Source organism: Bos grunniens, chromosome 16, assembly GCF_055505025.1.
Source record: "Bos grunniens cultivar Pamir isolate PY7600 chromosome 16, Bosgru_T2T1.0, whole genome shotgun sequence".
Classification (NCBI taxonomy): Eukaryota; Metazoa; Chordata; class Mammalia; order Artiodactyla; family Bovidae; genus Bos; species Bos grunniens.
The window spans coordinates 73399879-73416574 of record NC_141180.1 but is presented as its reverse complement, the minus strand read 5'-3'; the positions used below and the strand labels follow the sequence as shown (position 1 = coordinate 73416574).

General features: G+C 38.2%; 1 pseudogene across 1 annotated transcript; it reads left to right on the top strand.

Annotated features, from left to right (window-relative positions):
- The first annotated feature begins 5994 nt into the window (after positions 1 to 5994).
- Positions 5995 to 16222, top strand: LOC147356998 (zinc finger protein 322-like; annotated as a pseudogene). The gene has a single exon (XR_015143706.1). The product of XR_015143706.1 is annotated as a zinc finger protein 322-like (transcript).
- The last annotated feature ends 474 nt before the right edge of the window (positions 16223 to 16696 follow it).

Below are 16696 nucleotides of genomic sequence, written 5' to 3'. Positions count from 1 at the left end.
CTATTGTAAACAGTGTTGCATTGAACGTTGGGGTACATGTGTCTCTTTCAATTCTGGTTTCCTTGGTGTGTATCCCCAGCAGTGGGATTACTGGGCCGTATGGCAGTTTATTTCCAGTTTTTTAAGGAATCTTCATGCTGTTTTCCATAGTGGCTGTACTAGTTTGCATTTCCACCGACAGTGTAAGAGGGTTCACTTTTCTCCACACCCTCTTTAGCATTTATTGTTTGTAGACTTTTTGATGGCAGCCATTCTGACCGGCATGACATGATACTTCATTGTGGTTTTGATTTGCATTTCTCTAATAATGAGTGATGTTGAACATCTTTTCGTGTGTTTGTTAGCCATCTGTATGTCTTCTTTGGAGAAATGTCTGTTTAGTTCTTTTGCCTGGTGTATTTTTAATGTGCCACATTTTGGTGATCTCCTCTAGCCTCATGAATATTAAATATCATCTTTGTGATAAAAATTCCTAAATTTCAGGCAAATGAATAGAATACAGGTATCTCAAATTGGATATGTTCTCCAGATATCTAAGCTTAATAAGGTAGCTTTGCATTCTCCATTTAACCTGCTCTGTAACTGTGTACCCCAGTTACCTACAGTTTAGTAAATGGCACCATCATCTACTCTGGTACTAAATCACCTAACATCAGAAGCATCCTTAATTATTCCCATTTCCTTCATCTGCACTTCTATTCCATTAGTAAGTCTTATCACCTTTATTTCCAGAATGAAACTTGATTTTACCACATTCTCTCCATATTATCTCCATTTCCAGTGGGACCATTCTGTCATTTCTAGAGAAGGATTATCTCTTCTTTCCCAGCTGGACTCAGTGCTTCCCCATGTGACCTGATAGTGCATTTCCTTTTTAGTGCCAGTGTGATAATTCAAATATGGAAATTGGATCATTAGCAAATATAAAGAACAGACTATTGGTCACAGTGGAAGAGGTGGAGTGGGGATGACTTGAGAGGATGGTAGTGAAACATATACATTACCATATGTAAATTAGAGAGCAAGTGGGAATTTACTATATGATGCAGGGAACCCAAAGCAGAACCCAAAGCTGGTGTTCTGTGATAACATGGAGGTGTGGGGTGGGGAAGGATGTGGCAGGGAGGTTTAAGTGGGAGGGGACATGTGTATACCTGTGGCTGATTCATGATGATGTGTGGCAGAAATCATCACAGTATAGTAAAGTAACTATCTTCCAATTAAAAATAAAATTAAATTTAAAAAAAGAAATTGGATTATTTAATTCTCCTGTTTAAACATCTTCATTGACTTTTCATTGCTCTTAAAGGAACATATGTATTCCTTTGATGGTATTCAAGATACCACCTATATGGACACACCTCTTATTCAAATATGTGTCCTGATTCTTTTACCCTTTTCCCCCAGATCTTCAAATATTTGTGTCTAGGTTATCATTTAGACCTCAACACAAACATTATCTGGGCATGATTAAGATTGTCACAACAGTTTTCAGTGAATTTCCTATAATCAAGAAACGGAAACCAAAAAGGCTTTGTCCCTATAAACGTTGGATATATATAATTTGACAAGCAATAATTTTTTTTTTTTATCTTAAGGAGAATCTTTAAGTAATTTGTTCTAAAACAGTAAGAAAAGCAGAAGAGTTCCACGGACATGGGGCAAAATCTTTCTCCCCTTGGAATCCAGGCACAGTGAACTTCAGGTCCCTCTATCATAGCCACATACATTCATACCATCTTTTTTCTGAATTTATTTGTGTAAGTTTTTGATACTTAATAGTAAAACTAAGTGAAGACCAACAGAACTGATTTCAAGTCATGCTTTACTCTAATTTTCAAATCTACATCAGTCTCTTAGATCTGGCATAGCTCAACCCATCTTACCTGGGATAAGGGACCACTTTAGTTTACTTCTCTGCTTAGCGTTGAACCAGAAATTAGGCCTCTATAATCCACCATCTAATTAAATCTCAAAGATAGATTGTCAATTGAAGTAGAAAAGAATTGTTTTATTGCTTTGCCAGGCAAGGAGGGCCACACTGGGTTAATGCCCTCAAAACTATGTGTCCCAACCTGGAACGGACAGTGAGAAGTTTTATAATCATGGTTCAAACAGGGCATGATCAGCTTGTGGACATTCTTCTGATTGGTGGTGAGGTAAGTGGGAGACAGCATCATCAACCTTCTGGTTCTAACCAATCTGGGGTCTATGAGCTTATCGGCAGCATACAGTTAACTTCTCCTACCCGGTAGGGGTTTTGGTCTCTGTAAAACAGCTCAAGATATTGTTGTATGTATCTCTTGATGGGGAACCAGAACCCTGCCTCAAGGCTGCACTATTTCTCTTGACTGTCAGTTTGTCCTTTGTCTCCATCCCCTCCTTACCGAATGAGCAACTGCTTGAATCTCCCCTTTGGAACTCAGGAAGGTCATGGAGACTAAATGAAGCCTATTTCCTGAAATCAAGAAATGGGAAAACAGAAAGGCTTTGTGCTCAGGAGTCCCACAGGGTCCTGCTGGATTTCACCATCGTCAGTCATTCATTTCATTTTCTTGATGACATTTATCACTATCTGAATATAGGTTATCTGTTCATTTGCTTTCTATTTACCCTCTCTCTCCTTCCCACAAATGTTAAGTTCTGTTAAAACAGAGATTCTTATCTCTAGTTCTTTTTATATTCCTACTTTATAGATTGCAGTTACTAGCATAAAGTAGGTGGTCAGTAAATATTTTACTAAAGTAATGTTGTTGTTCAGTCACTTAAGTCATGTCTGACTCTTTGTGACCTCATGAAGTGCAGCATGCCAGGCTTCCTTGTCCTTCACTATCTCTCAGAGTTTGCTCAAACTCATGTCCTTTGAGTCAGTGATGCTATCTAACCACCTTACCCTCTGTCATTCCCTTCTCCTCCTGCCCTCAAAGTTTCCTAGCATCAGATTATTTTCTAATGAGTTAGCTCTTCACATCAGGTGGCCAAAGTATCGGAGCTTCAGCTTCAGCATCAGTTCTTCCAATGAGTATTTAGGGTTGATTTCCTTTAGGATTGACTTGTTTGATCTCCTTACTGTCCAAGGGACTCTCAAAAGGCTCTTCTCTAGCACTAGGATTCAAAAGTATCAATTCATTGGTACCCAGCCTTCTTTATGATCCAATTCTCACATCCATGCATAAGTACTGTGTCAGGAAGCATTTAACAGGAGGCTTCCTGTGTGCTGTTTTGGATCTGTCAGGAATCCTCTGTTCCTTATTAATTCAGGAATTAAGAGAAGAAGCGAGCTTCTCCTGGGGCTGAGGGATCCAGGCATTTTCTTCGTTAGTTTTTCAATACAATGAAAAGTACCCTCTTCCTTCTTGTGAACCATACAGTAAAAGTGATTGTTTACAACTCTCTCTCTCTTTAATATGGATCGCCTATGTTTTGTAAGTCTGGAATTTTAATCTTTGTCTTTGCTGAGAATAACTACAATATATATGCCCACACCATGTTGATTAAAACACCTTTGCTCCATCACAGCTTTGGTCCCCGTGTCTTGCTTTCTATCTCTCTTTCTCTCTCTCTCTCTCTCTCTCTCTCTCTCAGGCTATTTCTTTGGAGTACAGAGGCTCTCTGAGTTCACTTTCCTGCCTGAGCTTCTAAGACCCTCTTGAGAAGGCGCTCTGCGCCTTCACCCCATCGAGAGGGCGCCTGAGGCCTCTGTGAACAGAGCAAGCCCCGTGTCAGGGACTTACTGGCTTTCTGCATAACCAAGGAATATCAGCCTCTTTCTCTCTCCTTTACTTTCTTATTGGTCGACTCAGGACCACGAGGTTCCAGTCAATTAAAGGACCTCAACAGTACTGAAAACACCATAGGTTTGACTATAGGGAACTTTGTTAGCAAAATGATGTCTTTGCTTTTTAGTACACCGTGTAGCTATGTATAGTCATAGCTTTTTCTTCCAAGGAGCAAGCATCTATAGCTAAATCATATAAATCATATTTCCTCCCAGAATGTTTTCCATTAATTGTTATTCTTAGTTAATATACAAAAACATGAAATAGTTAATACTGTATAATTACTCGTGCATCTTTCTTTCATTTTCTCTAGCATATTTACAGTTTTGCTCACCTGCATTTACTATACTGATTAATGTACTTGTAGCAAAAGAAGTCTCTATGGATGAATAAATTTAATACCACTTATAATTGGAGATACAATTTGATTATAAAATTATCATTTATGCAGGGGAATATATTCAGACAACATATGCTTAAATCAAAGTAGTAATAAGAAATTAGGGAAGTAAATAAATGTGTCATTGGCATGGAACATGTATTATTTGCACAGAAAAATAATTAGGATAGCCAGAAACAAAAATAGAGCATTTCTAATTATAATTCAAGAATCAGACACATAACTGTATTTTAGTCTATCAGTTAATAAAATGTAAAAACATTTCAAAAAACATTAGAGATCTTTAATCAAGTTACATAGTTTTCTGTCTGTTTGTGGCAGTGCCCTAGAGAAAGAAAGCAACAATTCTAAAGCATGCTTATCAAACACCTTGGAGTTCAATATTATTCTTTTTTTTTTTTTTTTTTCTTTTTAGATTGAGAAGCTAAATGGTCTCACGGCAACACATCTGGTAAAGTGACAGACTGTGACCTCAGGCTCACCCTCTTGCTTTCCTGTTGCTTCTCATACAAGGTCTGTGGCATTACTCAGTGACCAGGAATATTTTAACCTGTATTTCAGTATTGCATCCAGAGTTATATGATAATGACTGCTGTGAGTTGCCATTTAGCTAGAACTTTTATTTTTCTAACGTAAAACCCCACCTTTCTTTTTTGAAGGAAACTTACTGGCTTTGTTCCTATTTTGCTGCTTTTTTTCCAATGATATTTAGAATTTATTTCAGAATCTTAGAAGATGTTTCACAAGACAGTTTTCAAAGATGGCATGTGCTGTATCAGCAGGCATAATAGCACAGAAAATATTTTTAAATTTGTAAATAAATTATTGTATCCTGATCAGTTATTCACCAGTAGTTTTGGTGTTGCAGCAAGTTATAGTTTTATAGGAATTAATAACTTAAAACTTAATATGACATTCAAAACTATATTGTGGAATAGATTAATGGCTACAGTCAGTCAGATATTCACTGGGAAACCATTTTTGTTATCTATTTGAGCTCTTCTGTATCCTTACCAAAATATAAAATATGATTACGTCATACAAGATACATATAGAGCTAGTCACCCAGTGGTGTTTCACATATAAAATGATGCTTTGCACTTCTTGTTCACTTACATTGAACATAGTAATTTTGAATGAATTATACATAAAATGAAAATTCGTGATCATTCTCATATTCTAGGACACAAAACAGTTTAAGAAGCTAGAAAAAATGGTTCTTAAAAAGTTGGGCTTGGGACAGGGCTGTGCCTGCCGCTTCCCACCCAAGCTGAAAGGGCTCGGGAAGCTAGCTGGCCTTGTTGGCCCTTAAATCGCACATTGGATGGCCTGGCCGGAGCTACCCTCCCCGAGCCATGCAAAGAAGGATGCTTCTGGCTCTCGTCGGCCTCCCAGGTTTACTTTCCTTCTTTTCCTGAAGGTGGGCCCTTAGGTTCACCGTACAAAGCCTGTGGCCACAGGGAAAGCCAAACCCCGAGTGTCCGAGAGTCCGGAGAGTAACCGGAAGTGCCCTCCCAGGCAGAGGGGTGATGCCGGCAGTAGCCGGGGAGAGCAAAGAATTGAGTATTGTTAATAACTATGGACTAGAGACCTTTTGGAGCCAAAAGGAAGACAGTCTTGAGTCTTTCTTGTTATGGGTTGTAAATACCACATAAAGAACAAGTGCATGTAATGCTGGAAACTTGTAAAGAGGAACTGCTCGTGACGGATAGGCCTAAGACAGTATCTTTCAAGTTCTTAACGAGAAAATGACTATGAAGAAAATGATGGGTCAGGAATACCAGTGGAAAACTCCCTAGGAGAGAGCCATCGAAAATGTACACTTCAAAAGAGAAATATAATCAGAGAACTCAAGGAAAATATACCATGTATGCCCTCAGAAGGGTAAAAAAAAAAAAAATATTCATGTGCATGAGATTACTCAAATAGATGATCAGATATACCAGTGCCTTGAACTTGAGCAAAACTTTTGTGAAAACTTAGCTCTTATTATGTGTGAGAGAACCCACACTGGGGAGAAACCTTATAGATTGTTATGTGTGAGAAAACCTTCATCCAAAGCTCAGATCTTATTTCATATCAGAGGATCCACAGTTATGAGAAACCTTATAAACGTAGCAAATGTGAGAAGAGCTTCTGGCACCACTTAGCCCTTTCAGGACATCAGAGAACGCATGCAGGTAAAAAATTGTATACATGTGATATCTGTGGCAAGAATTTTGGTCAGAGCTCTGATCTGCTTGTCCACCAGTGAAGCCATACAGGCGAGAAACTGTATCTGTGTAGTGAGTGTGACAAATGCTTCAGCCGAAGTACAAACCTCATCAGGCACCGAATGCACACGGGTGAGAAACCGTTTGTCTGGAGTGTGAAAAAGCTTTTAGTAGGAAATCCGATCTTATTAGCCACCATAGAACTTTGTAGGGAAAGACCCTACAAAGGTAATAAGTGTGAGAAAACTTACCCACACCAGTAAGCCTCCATTGTTCATAAAAGAGTACATACTGGGGAGAAGCCGTATGTGTGGTGCCTATGAGAAATGCTTTGCCCAGAAATCAGACCTTATTGGACACCAGAGAGTCCACACAGGTGAGAAGCCATATAAATGCTTGGAACATATGAGAAGTTTTACCTGGAGTGCCAACCTCATCAGGCACCAGGCAACTTACACTCACACTTTTAAATGCCTTGAATATGAGAAGAGCTTCAGCTGTAGTTCAGACCTTATTGTTCATCAAAGAATTCACATGGAAGAGAAACTGCATCAGTGGTCTGCATGTGAGAGTGGCTTCCTCCTAGGCATGGACTTCATTGCCCCACAGAAAATGAGAACTCAGAGAGAGGAGCTGCATTATAAATACAGTGTCTGTGATGAAAGCTTTCATCAGAGCTCAGCCCTTCTTCAACATCAGACAATCCACATTGGTGAAAAACCATATATCTCTAATGTGGCTGAGAAAAGTCTTGAGCTCAGCCCTCCCCATGTATCAGAATCCTCACAGATGTCTTGACCACACAAGAAGTTATTATACCATTAAAGAAATATGTATTTACAATGTAAGAGAACTCACTTAAGATGGAGAATTCAAAGCAAATCTCAGACTTTCCTCAGAGCTCAGACTTTATTGGGGACCAGAAAATCTGTAGTTGTAGGAACTTGACAAATCGTTTGACCAGAGAGCTGTCTTTACAGAACCGTATCAATCACTCCAGTGAGAAACCTTACAAATGCCTTGAGTTTTTGGAAAACCTCAGTCCAAGCTCATGTCTGATCACCCACAAGAAGATTTATACAGGTGGGAAACATACAAGTTCAGTGAATGTGAGAAAGCTCTCTAGCAATGCTCACCTCTCCTCATTCCAAGATAATTCAGATCAGAGGATGATATTTTTTTAATGCCCTGTGAAACAGTGCTTCAGACAATATGCACACCTCATTGGATGACAGAAAGCCCCACTGGAAAGAAACCCCAACAGTTGTGAAAAAGCCTCTTAATATAACTGTGACTTTATTACCTATCAGAGAAGCCATACTGGTGAAAATTTGTGTATTTGCCTTGAATGTGGCAAAAACACTAAGTGGAGAGCCTTCTTGGGTTTGCAACCCCCCCCAAAAAAAAAAAAATCTGATGAAGGACCTTATGAATTATCTGAATGAGAAAAACTTCTGTCAATGATCAGTTCTTGTACACCAGGGAACTTGTATAAGTGAAAGACCCTATAAATAACCCTAAGTCTAGGGGGAGGGGAAAAGTCCTTGCAGGAAATCTCTACCTTATTGGGCCCCAAAGAAACTACTCTGGAGAGCATTTTGTAGACCTCTATGGAGGTCTAACTGTGGACTGTGTACATTTAATAGGTATGAGAAGAACTGTTCTCATAGTTAGTTGACCCCTGTAGTAGAGATGACTTTTAATGAAGTCGACATGCAAACTGTTTTGTTCAGATACCCAGAAACTTGTTCTGGGAAGAGCTAGGGCAGGTGAGAGTAGGCCTGATGGGTAACTCAGGTAAAGATGCTTTTCTTTTATCTGAACCACTGAATGATTGCTTTACTTTCAGTTTTTAAAATTTGGAACTCCAATAAAAGAAAGGACTGTAATTGAAAAAAGAAGAAAAAAAGTTGGGCTTTCGTAAAATAACTGTTCAAAAACTTAGGACATATTCTTAAACCATCTACATAAACAGCATTCATAATTTTAAGATAATAATTGAAATTTAATTTATATACAGAAGAAGTACACAAATCATGAGTGTACATTTAAGTAAACATTCAGACAATGAACACAACCATGTAAGTACCACCAGTTCAACAAATAGAGTATTTCCAGAAAGTTAGAAGCAATTCTCATGCTCCCTTCAACTTACGAGCTTTTCATTTATTTTATAAAAGTAAAGGTTGCTCTGACCTTTAGCCCACCATAATATATGTTCCTGAAATTTATATAAATCAAATAATAAAAAAGCATTCTATTCTGTTTTTTGCTCAAATTTACATTTTTGAAGTCTTATTTTTGCTCTTATGAATGTAGTTTTTTATTAGTAATCTCATTCATTTATTCATATTAGTGTTGATGGCCATTAGAGTTGTTTGCTGCTTCGGGATATTACACATCAGTTCAGTTCAGTTCAGTCACTCAGTCATGTCCAATTCTTGGTGACCCCATGGACTGCAGCACGCCAGGCCTCTCTGTCCATCACCGGCTCCTGGAGCTTACTCAAACTCATGTCCATTCAGTCTGTGATGCCATCCAACTATCGCATGCTTGGTCATCCCCTTCTCCTGCCTTCAGTCTTCCCCAGCATCAGGGTCTTTCCAAATGAATCAACTGTTCGCATCAGGTGGCAGAAGTATTGGAGTTTCAGCTTCAGCATCAGTCCTTCCAATGAATATTCAGGACTGATTTCCTTTAGGATGGACTGGTTGGATCTCCTTGCAGTCCAAGGGACTCTCAAGAGTCTTCTCCAACACCACAGTTTAAAAGCATCAATTCTTTGGTGCTCAACTTTCTTTATTGTCCAAATCTCACATCCATACATGACTACTGGAAAAACCATAGCCTTGACTAGATGGGCTTTTGTTAGCAACTCTGCTTTTTACTATGGTGTGTATGTTGGTCATAACTTTCCTTCCAAGGAGTAAGCGTCTTTTAATTTCATGGCTGCAATCACCATCTGCAGTGATTTTGGAGCCCAGAAAAATAAAGTCAGCCACTGTTTCCCCGTCTATTTGCCATGAAATGATGGGACCAGGTGCCATGATCTTCGTTTTCTGAATGTTGAGCTTTAAGCCAACTTTTTCACTCTCCTCTTTCACTTTCATCAAGAGGCCCTTTTGTTCCTCTTCACTTTCTGCCATAGGGGTTATGTCATCTGCATATCTGAGGTTACTGATATTTCTCCCAGCAATCTTGATTCCAGCTTGTGCTTCAGCCCAGTGTTTCTCATGATGTACTCTGCATAGAAGTTAAATAAGCAGGTGACAATATACAGCCTTGCCATACTCATTTTCCTATTTGGAACCAATCTGTTGTTCCATGTCCAGTTCTTTTTTTTTTTCCCATGTCCAGTTCTACCTGTTGCTTTATGACATGCATACAGGTTTCTCAAGAGACAGGTCACCTGGTCAGGTAATCCCATCTTTTTTAGGAATTTTCCAGAGTTTATTGTGATCCACACAGTCAAAGGCTTTGGCATAGTCAATAAAGCAGAAATAGATGTTTTTCTGGAACTCTCTTGCTTTTTCCATGATCCAGTGGATGTTGGCATTTTGATCTCTGGTTCCTCTGCCTTTTCTAGATCCAGCCTGAACATCTGGCAGTTCATTATTCATGTATTGTTGAAGCCTGGGTTGGAGAATTTTGAGCATTACTTTACTAGTGTGTGAGATGAGTGCAATTGTGTGGTAGTTTGAACATTCTTTGGCATTGCCTTTCTTTGGGATTGGAATGAAAACTGACCTTTTCCAGTCCTGTGGCCACTGCTGAGTTTCCAAATTTTCTGGCATATTGAGTGCAGCACTTTGACAGCATCATCTTTTAGGATTTGAAATAATTCAACTGGAATTCCATCACCTGCACTAACTTTGTTTGTAGTGATGCTTCCTGAGGCCCACTTGACTTCACATTCCAGAATGTCTGGCTCTAGGTGAGTGATAATGATATCAAGAGTATTTAGGTCATGAAGATCTTTTTGGTACAGTTCTGTGTATTCTTGCCACATCTTCTTAATATCTTCTGCTTCTGTTAGATCCTTACTGTTTCTGTCCTTTATTTTGCCCATCTTTGCATGAAATGTTTCCTTGGTATCTCTAATTTTCTTGAAGAGATCTCTAGTCTTTCCCATTCTATTGTTTTCCTCTATTTCTTTGCATTGATCACTGAAAGGCTTTCTTATTTCTCCTTGTTGTTCTTTGGAACTCTGCATTCAGATGGTTATATCTTTCCTTTTCTCCTTTGCATTTCACTTCTCTTCTTTTCACAGCTATTTGTGAGATCTCCCCAGACAATCATTTTGCCTTTTTGCCTTTATTTTTCTAGTTGATGGTCTTGATCCCTGTCTCCTGTACAATATCAAATCTAATCCCTTGAATCTATTTGTCACCTCCACTGTATAATCATAAGGCATTTGATTTTAATCATTCCTGAATGGTCTAGTGGTTTTCCCTACTTTCTTAATTTTGTAATTCAAGGCCAAACTTTCCTGTTACTCCAGGTATCGCTTGACTTCTGCTTTTGCATTCCAGTCCCCTATGATGAAAAGGACATTTTTGGGGCATTATTTTTAGAAAGTCTTTTAGGTCATTATAGAACCATTTGAGTTCAGCTTGTTCGGCAGTGGGTTGGGGTGTAGACTTGAATTACTGTGATGTTGAATGATTTACCTTGGAAACAAACAGAGATCATTCTGTCATTTTTGAGATTGCACCCAAGTACAGCATTTCAGACTCTTTTGTTAACTATGAGGGCTACTCCATTTTTTTCTAAGGATTCTTGCCCACAGTATTAGACATACTTAAATTTGCCCATTCCAGTCCATTTTAGTTTACTGATTCCTACAATGTTGGTGTTCACTCTTGCCATCTCCTCTTTGACCACTTCCAATTTACCTTGATTCATGGCCCTAACACTCCAGGTGCCTATGCAATATTACTCTTTATATCATCGGACTTTCCTTCCATCACCAATCACATCCACAACTGGACGATGTTTTTACTTTGGATCCATTTCTTCATTCTTTCTGAAGTTATTTCTCCATTCTTCTCCAGTAGCATATTGGGCACATACAGACTTTAGGAGCTCAATTTTCCATGTCATATCTCTTTGCCTTTTCATCCTGTTCATCAGGTTCTCAAGGCATGAATACTGAATTGGGTTGCCATCCCCTTCTCCAGTGGACCACATTTTGCCATAACTCTTAACCATGATCCATCCATCTTGGGTGGCCCTACACAGCATGGCTCATAGTTTCATTGAGTTAAACAAGGCTGTGGTCTATGTGAATATTTGATTAGTTTTCTGTGATCATGGTTTTCATTCTGTCTGCCATCTGATTGATAAGGATAAGAGACTCATGGAAGCTTCCTGAGGGGAGAGACTGACTGTAGAGGAAACTGGTTCTTGTTCTGATGGGCAAGGTCATGCTCAGTAAATCCTTTATCCAATTTTATGTTGATGAATTGCTTGGGACAGTGCAAACTATTAGTGAAGAAACTCATCTCGGTGGTCAAACTCAAAATGGCTCATGTATTCCACTGTTCTTCTTTTTCCCAGGATTTAAAAATCAAGCAAACTGTAAATCAGTTCTCTCCAAATGTCAAAGTACCGTGTTGCTAGATTGTTTTTGAAGTGTTAAATAAATGTTAATAATCATGAGAGAGAAGAGGTGTATACAAAATGGGTAAATGGTGAAGTTTCTAAGTGGTTCACACAACCTGGATGCCCAGCAAAAACATTTCTGGAGAAAGGAACAAAGTTCCATTTACATAGTGACCTAGGAACTCAGAGGGGCTCTCCTGACCTCATCCACTTTGATCATTGCCTGGATCAACCACCTCCTCCTTAGCATCCATATATCCTCCATTCTCATTGTGTTTAGGACATGGACTGGATTGTCCAGCAAGAAGAACTTGACTTAGTCACATCGTGTCCCAGACCATCCTTTTGAGATCACATTTTGAATCTGCCTAAAGACAGAGAGTCCCTTGGACAGCAGGGAGATTAAACCAGTCAATCCTAAAGGAAGTCCACCCTGAATGTTCATTGAAAGGACTGATGCTCAAACTGAAGCTCCAGTCCTTTAGCCATCTGATGCCAAGAACCAACTCATTGGAAAAGACCCTGATGCTGGGAAAGATTAAGGCAGGTGTATAAGCAGGCAGCAGAGGATGAGATGGTTGCATGGCCTCACCGACTCAATGGACATGAGTTTGAGCAAATTCTGGGAGGTTGTGAAGGACAGGGAATCCTGGCATGCTGCAGTTTATGGGGTGGCAAAGAGTCAGCACAACTTAGTGACTGAATAACAAAGGAAGAGAGGGTTTTATGAGGAAGGTAATATGAGACTTTTCCTAGAATATTTTGTAATCAATACAGTAGAGACATTACCTGAAAATAGTATTTTGCATATGAATAATATTTTAGAATACTATATTATTATAATATACTCAAGAACGTGTTCTTTGTTGTATCCCACCACTGCTGATGTGTTTATTAAGTTTATTGCTCATACCAATTGAGTGAAAAGAAGTGAACCTGATTACTTCACTGCTTCTGGAACTAGCTCTGAGGATGATGTTTCTCTATGCTTAATCTGATATTAGGTATCAGGTAAGTTCTACAAAGCATTGGAAACAAAGTTTTAAATATAGTTTTATTGTGTGTGCATCTTTATTAAGAATTAAGACTTCTCAACTCAGAAATACACCTGAGCATGCTCATGAGAAATTAATTTACATTTTTATTAATATTGATATAGATGATATAGATATAAATTTACAACCTAATTTAAACTTTTAAAAATACATCTAGGTTCTGTGCTACAAATCTCAGTTGTTATATTTTCAATAGAACGTTAGCAAAACCAATACAATATTGTAAAGTAATTAACTTCCAATTAAATAAATTTAAAAAAAGAACATTAGAGATCTAAAAATACAAATACCATTTCAAAAATACTAACTTAATCAAATGATCTGTGCTCATAGCTAACCCAGAAAATGATGTTGGCCATATAATAACATTAATGTTGACAGAGGATGAGATGGTCGAATGGCATCACAGATTCAACAGACATGAGTTTGAGCAAACTCTGAGAGATAGTGAAGGACAAGGAAGCCTGGCATGCCACAGTCCATGGGGTCACAGAGTCAGAATGACTGAGCAACTGAACACCACCACAATATAATATCCAGGGTAGAAACCAATGGTAGTTATTATACAGAAAAAGTTTGCTTAAGGGGGGATATAGGAGTCCAAAAATACTTTCCAGAAAAAATAAATATATGCTTTAGTCTTATATAGTAATAGTCATTGGTATTTCAGCAGCAGGAGAATTGGCAATAATAATATGGTTTCATAACATGATCATAAGATGTAACAACACATTCATAAATTTCCAAAAGACAAAGAGTACAAAATAAGATGAAAAAGATAGGTTATCTCTACAAAATGCCAATGAAATATACAGGCTATGAAATGTATTTCTTAAATAGAGTCCTTAAGCCCAAATCTTATTTTGTGCTACTTCCATGAAGCTTTTTTAAGTTTTTTGTTTTGCCTTTTCATTATGCTTATAGAGCCTACATTTTATGATAGTGTATAAATGTACTCTAAACAGTGATTTGACAAACATAATATCTCTTTTCTATAATTACGTCATTCCTAAACTGAAAATGTTATTTTTATCTTTAGGATCTGGTAAGTAGCTCACTCCTGGGAAATAATTTTTACTGTGGAAAAATGAATGAAATATGATAGAAATAGCAGGTGAAACGTAGAAAGAGAAAATGGTATTTGTTATAGCTTACCTAACCATGAAGCAGAGATGTTCAGTTTGAATCGAGGTAAGGTGCTTGGTGTTATATTGAGGCTTTTGCTGAAACAGCAAAAATCATTCAATCTCTTTTGAAGAACCTTGCAGTAGTTCAGAAACCTGAATCCCCTGGATTGGCTCACTATGAAAGAATAATGTTATAACATTGTTTTCACAGTTAGATTCATTCAAATTAGCCTCAGTGAGAGCTTTAAAGTTAAAAACCCTTAAATAAGAAAACTCAAATGCCTATTGAATTTCCATACAACATTTGCAAATTGATGAACACAATGTCCAAATATTTTGAGATGGAGCCAGAGCTATGACCTTGTAAACCATGAATGTATATACTGCAAAAAATCCTTGATGTTTGTTTATATCCCCTGGGATGACCAAGTTTTAATGGAATCAATTTAAACAATAAAAGAAGTAGATAATAGTTGGAAGTATGAGTGTGACCATTTTTGCACTTACTGTCTCTCAATTTTAATTAGAAATGTATGGTTTTTGAATGAATAAATTATAAAAAAAATGAAATGTGACTTAACTTTCCATTGTAAGCCTTTGGAGCCCTTTATCTTTATCTAAGTAAAGAAAGTTGTGAGCTGCAATAATATAAAACAACAAACCCACAATGTTATTAGCAATGCAGGAGTCACAGAGTTAATTAAAAGGAATTAGGTTTGCTCTCAGAAAAGTGGTGTTAAATACCCTTAAATTGAAGCATTCTGTTCTGGTAATATGAAAGTCTTTAGTTTCCTTTACTAATGATTTTCTTTTCATAGAAATATAGTTTGGATTGACCTAATTAGACATAAAATGAGATGTGCTCTTTGCGATAATAAAGGACCTAGTTTGGCTAAATTCTCATAGGACCACTGTTCCTCATTTTCCCTCACGATATGTTCTTGATCGCCAAAAGAATTTTTGCTTGTGTGATCACAGTGTGTGATGGTTTCTCTTGAGATATTCCTCTACTTCAAGTGACCCATAGGTTTACTGATTCAGAACTTGATTTTAAATACAGCTATGTCTGTTGTTGATCACTTCATTGATGGCTTCCTTGGGCTCACAGATTACAGAAGGTTGAAAATAGGGCAGATGTTTTCTAATTTGAAGATATTTTTTGGTGTGGACCATTTTTTTTTTTTTAAGTCTTTAATGAGTTTGTTACACTATTGCTTCTGTTTATGTTCTGGGTGTTAATCTATTTATTTTTTTGGCCATGAGGCATGTATGACCTTAGCTCCCCAACCAGTGATTGAAACTGCACCTCCTGTATTGAAAAGTGAAGTCTCTACCACTGAATCACCAGGGAGATCCCAAGGCTAATTAACTTTCATTTCAACAGGACCTTTGACCACAACTTCCTGTGAATTAAAATGGTGAAACATGCATTGGAGGCTACATCGAAACGGAGGCTTTTCTAGCTGGTCAAGAAAAATATATGTAGCATGCTGTTTAAAGGTTAAATATCTCTATATAGATCAAGAATTTTTTGTTGCCGATGAGAGGTACCAAATCCAGCTAACTTAAGCATACTGTGCATCCAGTGTATCAAGAGACAGCTACTCTGCTGAGCTTGAGACATTCATGATTGGGAGGTAATGTGAATGATACCTGCCACCCACCCCCCTGCAGTATCTAAACACTGATAGCAATTATGGAGGAAATTACAGTGAAACACATTTATCTAACATAAGAGAATTTTCCAGAAAATCAAACTGTACAATAATTTAGTGGTAGTTGTATAAAATTGAATGCCCATGCCATATTTGGAGAGTTAAATAGAAGTTAATTTGTCAGTGCATGCGTGCATGCTTAATCACTTCAGTTTAGTTCAGTTGCTCAGTCGTGTCCGACTCTTTGCGACCCCATGAATTGCAGCACGCCAGGCCTCCCTGTCCATCACCAACTCCCAGAGTTCACTCAGACTCACGTCCATCGAGTCAGTAATGCCATCTCATCCTCTGTCTTCCCCTTCTCCTCCTGCCCCCAATCTCTCCCAGCATCAGAGTTTTTTCCAATGAGTCAACTCTTTGCATGAGGTGGCCAAACTACTCGAGTTTCAGCTTTAGCACCATTCCTTCCAAAGAAATCCCAGGGCTGATCTCCTTCAGAATGGACTGGTTGAATCTCCTTGCAGTCCAAGGGACTCTCAAGAGTCTTCTTCAACACCACAGTTCAAAAACATCAATTCTTCAGCGCCCAGCTTTCTTCACACTCCAACTCTCACATCCATACATGACCATTGGAAAAACCATAGCCTTGATTAGACGGACCTTTGTTGGCAAAGTAATGTCTCTGCTTTTCAATATACTATCTAGGTTGGTCATAACTTTCCTTCCAAGGAGTAAGTGTCTTTTAATTTCATGGCTGCAGTCACCATCTGCAGTGATTTTGGAGCCCCCAACAATAAAGTCTGACACTGTTTCCACTCTTTCCCCATCTATTTCCCATGAAGTGATGGGACCAGATGCCATGA